This window comes from Carcharodon carcharias, chromosome 13 (genome assembly GCF_017639515.1).
Source record: "Carcharodon carcharias isolate sCarCar2 chromosome 13, sCarCar2.pri, whole genome shotgun sequence".
Taxonomy (NCBI): Eukaryota; Metazoa; Chordata; class Chondrichthyes; order Lamniformes; family Lamnidae; genus Carcharodon; species Carcharodon carcharias.
This window is the reverse complement of record NC_054479.1, coordinates 6,377,400-6,383,912: the sequence shown is the minus strand read 5'-3', so window position 1 is coordinate 6,383,912 and position 6,513 is coordinate 6,377,400.

The window sequence follows — 6,513 nt, the reverse complement described above, 5'->3', positions numbered from 1 at the left end:
GTGGTTTAGAACAGAGGGATGTGGTTTAGAACAGAGGGGTGTGGTTTAGAACAGAGGGATGTGGGTTGGGACAGAGGGATGTGGTTTAGAACAGAGAGATGTGGTTTGGGACAGAGGGGTGTGGTTTAGAACAGAGGGATGTGTTTTGGGACAGGGGGGCGTGATTTGGGACAGAGGGATGTGGTTTGGAACAGAGGGGCGTGGTTTAGAACAGAGGGATTTGGTTTAGAACAGAGGGATTTGGTTTAGAACAGAGGGATGTGGTTTAGAACAGAGAGATGTGGTTTGGAACAGAGGGAGGTGGTTTAGAACAGAGGGATTTGGTTTAGAACAGAGGGATGTGGTTTAGAACAGAGGGATGTGGTTTAGAACAGAGGGATGTGGTTTAGGACAGAGGGTGTGGTTTAGAACAGAGGGATGTGGTTTAGGACAGAGGGTGTGGTTTAGAACAGAGGGGTGTGGTTGAGAACAGAGGGATGTGGTTTGGGATAGAGGGTGTGGTTTAGGACAGAGGGGTCTGGTTGAGAAAAGAGGGATGTGGTTTGGGACAGAGGGTGTGGTTTGGGACAGAGGGGCGTGATTTGGGACAGAGGGATGTGGTTTGGGACAGAGGGGTGTGGTTTAGGACAGAGGGGCGTGGTTTAGAACAAAGGGATGTGGTTTAGAACAGAGGGATGTGGTTTGGGACAGAGGGATGTGGTTTAGAACAAGAGGGATGTGGTTTAGAAAAGAGGGATATGGTTTAGAACAGAGGGATGTAGTTTAGAACAGAGGGATGTGGTTTAGAACAGAGGGATGTGGTTTAGAACAGAGGGTGTGGTTTAGAACAGAGGGTGTGGTTTAGGACAGAGGGTGTGGTTTAGAACAGAGGGATGTGGTTTAGAACAGAGGGATGTGGTTTAGAACAGAGGGATGTGGTTTAGAACAGAGGGATGTGGTTTAGAACAGAGGGATGTGGTTTGGGAGAGAGGGGTGTGGTTTGGGAGAGAGGGGTGTGGTTTGAGAGAGAGGGGTGTGGTTTGGGATAGAGGGGTGTGGTTTGGGAAAGAGTGGTGTGGTTTGGGAGAGAGGGGTGTGGTTTGGGAAAGAGGGGTGTGGTTTGAGAGAGAGGGGTGTGGTTTGGGAAAGAGGGATGTGGTTTGGGAGAGAGGGGTGTGGTTTGGGAAAGAGGGGTGTGGTTTAGAACAGAGGGGTGTGGTTGAGAACAGAGGGATGTGGTTTGGGATAGAGGGTGTGGTTTAGGACAGAGGGATGTGGTTTGGGACAGAGGGGTGTGATTTGGGACAGAGGCTGTGGTTTAGAACAGAGGGATGTGGTTTAGAACAAAGGGATGTGGTTTAGAACAGAGGGATGTGGTTTGGGACAGAGGGATGTGGTTTAGAACAAGAGGGATGTGGTTTAGAACAGAGGGATGTGGTTTAGAACAGAGGGATTTGGTTTAGAACAGAGGGATGTGGTTTAGAACAGAGGGGTGTGGTTTAGAACAGAGGGATGTGGTTTAGAACAGAGGGATGTGGTTTAGAACAGAGGGTGTGGTTTGGGACAGAGGGATGTGGTTTGGGACAGAGGGTGTGGTTTAGAACAGAGAGATGTGGTTTAGGACAGACGAATGTGGTTTAGAACAGAGGGGTGTGGTTTAGAACAGAGGGATGTGGTTTAGAACAGAGGGATGTGGTTTAGAACAGAGGGGTGTGGTTTAGAACAGAGGGGTGTGGTTTAGAACAGAGGGATGTGGTTTAGAACAGAGGGGTGTGATTTAGAACAGAGAGATGTGGTTTAGGACAGAGGGTGTGGTTTAGAACAGAGGGATGTGGTTTAGAACAGAGGGGTGTGGTTTAGAACAGAGGGATGTGGGTTGGGACAGAGGGATGTGGTTTAGAACAGAGGGATGTGGTTTAGAACAGAGGGGTGTGATTTAGAACAGAGAGATGTGGTTTAGGACAGAGGGTGTGGTTTAGAACAGAGGGATGTGGTTTAGAACAGAGGGGTGTGGTTTAGAACAGAGGGATGTGGGTTGGGACAGAGGGATGTGGTTTAGAACAGAGAGATGTGGTTTGGGACAGAGGGTGTGGTTTAGAACAGAGGGATGTGGTTTAGAACAGAGGGGTGTGGTTTAGAACAGAGGGATGTGGTTTGGGACAGAGGGTGTGGTTTAGAACAGAGGGATGTGGTTTAGAACAGAGGGTGTGGTTTGGGACAGAGAGATGTGGTTTAGAACAGAGGGATGTGGTTTAGAACAGAGGGATGTGGTTTAGAACAGTGGGGTGTGGTTTGGTACAGAGGGTGTGGTTTAGAACAGAGAGATGTGGTTTAGGACAGAGGGATGTGGTTTAGAACAGAGGGTGTGGTTTGGTACAGAGGGTGTGGTTTAGAACAGAGAGATGTGGTTTAGGACAGAGGGATGTGGTTTAGAACAGAGGGTGTGGTTTAGGACAGAGGGGTGTGGTTTGGGACAGAGGGGTGTGGTTTGGCATAGAGGGGTGTGCTTTGAGAGAGAGGGGTGTGGTTTGGGAAAGAGGGATGTGGTTTGGTAGAGAGGGGTGTGGTTTGGGAGAGAGGGGTGTGGTTTGAGAGAGAGGGGTGTGGTTTGGGATAGAGGGGTGTGGTTTGGGAAAGAGGGGTGTGGTTCTGGAGAGAGGGGTGTGGTTTGGGAAAGAGGGGTGTGGTTTCAGAGAGATGGGTGTGGTTTGGGAAAGAGGGATGTGGTTTGGGAGAGAGGGGTGTGGTTTGGGAGAGAGGGAAGTGGTTTGGGAAAGAGCGGTGTGGTTTGGGAGAGAGGGGTGTGGTTTGGGAGAGAGGGGTGTGGTTTGGGAAAGAGGGGTGTGGTTTAGAACAGAGGGATGTGGTTTAGAACAGAGGGGTGTGGTTTAGAACAGAGAGATGTGGTTTAGGACAGAGGGTGTGGTTTAGAACAGAGAGATGTGGTTTAGGACAGAGGGTGTGGTTTAGAACAGAGGGATGTGGTTTGGGATAGAGGGTGTGGTTTAGGACAGAGGGTGTGGTTTAGAACAGAGGGATGTGGTTTGGGATAGAGGGTGTGGTTTAGGACAGAGGGTGTGGTTTAGAACAGAGGGATGTGGTTTGGGATAGAGGGTGTGGTTTGGGACAGAGGGGCGTGGTTTGAGAGAGAGGGGTGCGGTTTGGGAAAGAGGGATGTGGTTTGGGAGAGAGGGGTGTGGTTTGGGAAAGAGGGGTGTGGTTTAGAACAGAGGGGTGTGGTTGAGAACAGAGGGATGTGGTTTGGGATAGAGGGTGTGGTTTAGGACAGAGGGATGTGGTTTGGGACAGAGGGGTGTGATTTGGGACAGAGGCTGCGGTTTAGAACAGAGGGATGTGGTTTAGAACAAAGGGATGTGGTTTAGAACAGAGGGATGTGGTTTAGAACAGAGGGATTTGGTTTAGAACAGAGGGATGTGGTTTAGAACAGAGGGATTTGGTTTAGAACAGAGGGATGTGGTTTAGAACAGAGGGGTGTGGTTTAGAACAGAGGGATGTGGTTTAGAACAGAGGGATGTGGTTTAGAACAGAGGGGTGTGGTTTAGAACAGAGGGATTTGGTTTAGAACAGAGGGATGTGGTTTAGAACAGAGGGGTGTGGTTTAGAACAGAGGGATGTGGTTTAGAACAGAGGGATTTGGTTTAGAACAGAGGGATGTGGTTTGGGACAGAGGGATGTGGTTTAGAACAAGAGGGATGTGGTTTAGAACAGAGGGATGTGGTTTAGAACAGAGGGATTTGGTTTAGAACAGAGGGATGTGGTTTAGAACAGAGGGGTGTGGTTTAGAACAGAGGGATGTGGTTTAGAACAGAGGGATGTGGTTTGGGACAGAGGGATGTGGTTTAGAACAAGAGGGATGTGGTTTAGAACAGAGGGATGTGGTTTAGAACAGAGGGATTTGGTTTAGAACAGAGGGATGTGGTTTAGAACAGAGGGGTGTGGTTTAGAACAGAGGGATGTGGTTTAGAACAGAGGGATGTGGTTTAGAACAGAGGGTGTGGTTTGGGACAGAGGGATGTGGTTTGGGACAGAGGGTGTGGTTTAGAACAGAGAGATGTGGTTTAGGACAGACGAATGTGGTTTAGAACAGAGGGGTGTGGTTTAGAACAGAGGGATGTGGTTTAGAACAGAGGGATGTGGTTTAGAACAGAGGGGTGTGGTTTAGAACAGAGGGGTGTGGTTTAGAACAGAGGGATGTGGTTTAGAACAAAGGGGTGTGATTTAGAACAGAGGGATGTGGTTTAGAACAGAGGGATGTGGTTTAGGACAGAGGGTGTGGTTTAGAACAGAGGGATGTGGTTTAGAACAGAGGGGTGTGGTTTAGAACAGAGGGATGTGGGTTGGGACAGAGGGATGTGGTTTAGAACAGAGAGATGTGGTTTGGGACAGAGGGGTGTGGTTTAGAACAGAGGGATGTGGTTTGGGACAGGGGGGCGTGATTTGGGACAGAGGGATGTGGTTTGGAACAGAGGGGCGTGGTTTAGAACAGAGGGATTTGGTTTAGAACAGAGGGATTTGGTTTAGAACAGAGGGATGTGGTTTAGAACAGAGAGATGTGGTTTGGAACAGAGGGAGGTGGTTTAGAACAGAGGGATTTGGTTTAGAACAGAGGGATGTGGTTTAGAACAGAGGGATGTGGTTTAGAACAGAGGGATGTGGTTTAGGACAGAGGGTGTGGTTTAGAACAGAGAGATGTGGTTTAGGACAGAGGGTGTGGTTTAGAACAGAGGGATGTGGTTTAGGACAGAGGGTGTGGTTTAGAACAGAGGGGTCTGGTTGAGAAAAGAGGGATGTGGTTTGGGACAGAGGGTGTGGTTTAGAACAGAGGGGTGTGGTTGAGAACAGAGGGATGTGGTTTGGGATAGAGGGTGTGGTTTAGGACAGAGGGGTCTGGTTGAGAAAAGAGGGATGTGGTTTGGGACAGAGGGTGTGGTTTGGGACAGAGGGGCGTGATTTGGGACAGAGGGATGTGGTTTGGGACAGAGGGGTGTGGTTTAGGACAGAGGGGCGTGGTTTAGAACAAAGGGATGTGGTTTAGAACAGAGGGATGTGGTTTGGGACAGAGGGATGTGGTTTAGAACAAGAGGGATGTGGTTTAGAAAAGAGGGATATGGTTTAGAACAGAGGGATGTAGTTTAGAACAGAGGGATGTGGTTTAGAACAGAGGGATGTGGTTTAGAACAGAGGGTGTGGTTTAGAACAGAGGGTGTGGTTTAGGACAGAGGGTGTGGTTTAGAACAGAGGGATGTGGTTTAGAACAGAGGGATGTGGTTTAGAACAGAGGGATGTGGTTTAGAACAGAGGGTGTGGTTTGGGACAGAGGGATGTGGTTTGGGACAGAGGGTGTGGTTTAGAACAGAGAGATGTGGTTTAGGACAGACGAATGTGGTTTAGAACAGAGGGGTGTGGTTTAGAACAGAGGGATGTGGTTTAGAACAGAGGGATGTGGTTTAGAACAGAGGGGTGTGGTTTAGAACAGAGGGGTGTGGTTTAGAACAGAGGGATGTGGTTTAGAACAGAGGGGTGTGATTTAGAACAGAGAGATGTGGTTTAGGACAGAGGGTGTGGTTTAGAACAGAGGGATGTGGTTTAGAACAGAGGGGTGTGGTTTAGAACAGAGGGATGTGGGTTGGGACAGAGGGATGTGGTTTAGAACAGAGAGATGTGGTTTGGGACAGAGGGGTGTGGTTTAGAACAGAGGGATGTGGTTTAGAACAGAGGGGTGTGATTTAGAACAGAGAGATGTGGTTTAGGACAGAGGGTGTGGTTTAGAACAGAGGGATGTGGTTTAGAACAGAGGGGTGTGGTTTAGAACAGAGGGATGTGGGTTGGGACAGAGGGATGTGGTTTAGAACAGAGAGATGTGGTTTGGGACAGAGGGTGTGGTTTAGAACAGAGGGATGTGGTTTAGAACAGAGGGGTGTGGTTTAGAACAGAGGGATGTGGTTTGGGACAGAGGGTGTGGTTTAGAACAGAGGGATGTGGTTTAGAACAGAGGGTGTGGTTTGGGACAGAGAGATGTGGTTTAGAACAGAGGGATGTGGTTTAGAACAGAGGGATGTGGTTTAGAACAGTGGGGTGTGGTTTGGTACAGAGGGTGTGGTTTAGAACAGAGAGATGTGGTTTAGGACAGAGGGATGTGGTTTAGAACAGAGGGTGTGGTTTGGTACAGAGGGTGTGGTTTAGAACAGAGGGATGTGGTTTAGGACAGAGGGATGTGGTTTAGAACAGAGGGTGTGGTTTAGAACAGAGAGATGTGGTTTAGGACAGAGGGATGTGGTTTAGAACAGAGGGTGTGGTTTAGAACAGAGGGATGTGGTTTAGGACAGAGGGATGTGGTTTAGAACAGAGGGTGTGGTTTAGAACAGAGAGATGTGGTTTAGGACAGAGGGATGTGGTTTAGAACAGAGGGTGTGGTTTAGAACAGAGAGATGTGGTTTAGGACAGAGGGATGTGGTTTAGAACAGAGGGTGTGGTTTAGAACAGAGGGATGTGGTTTAGGACAGAGGGATGTGG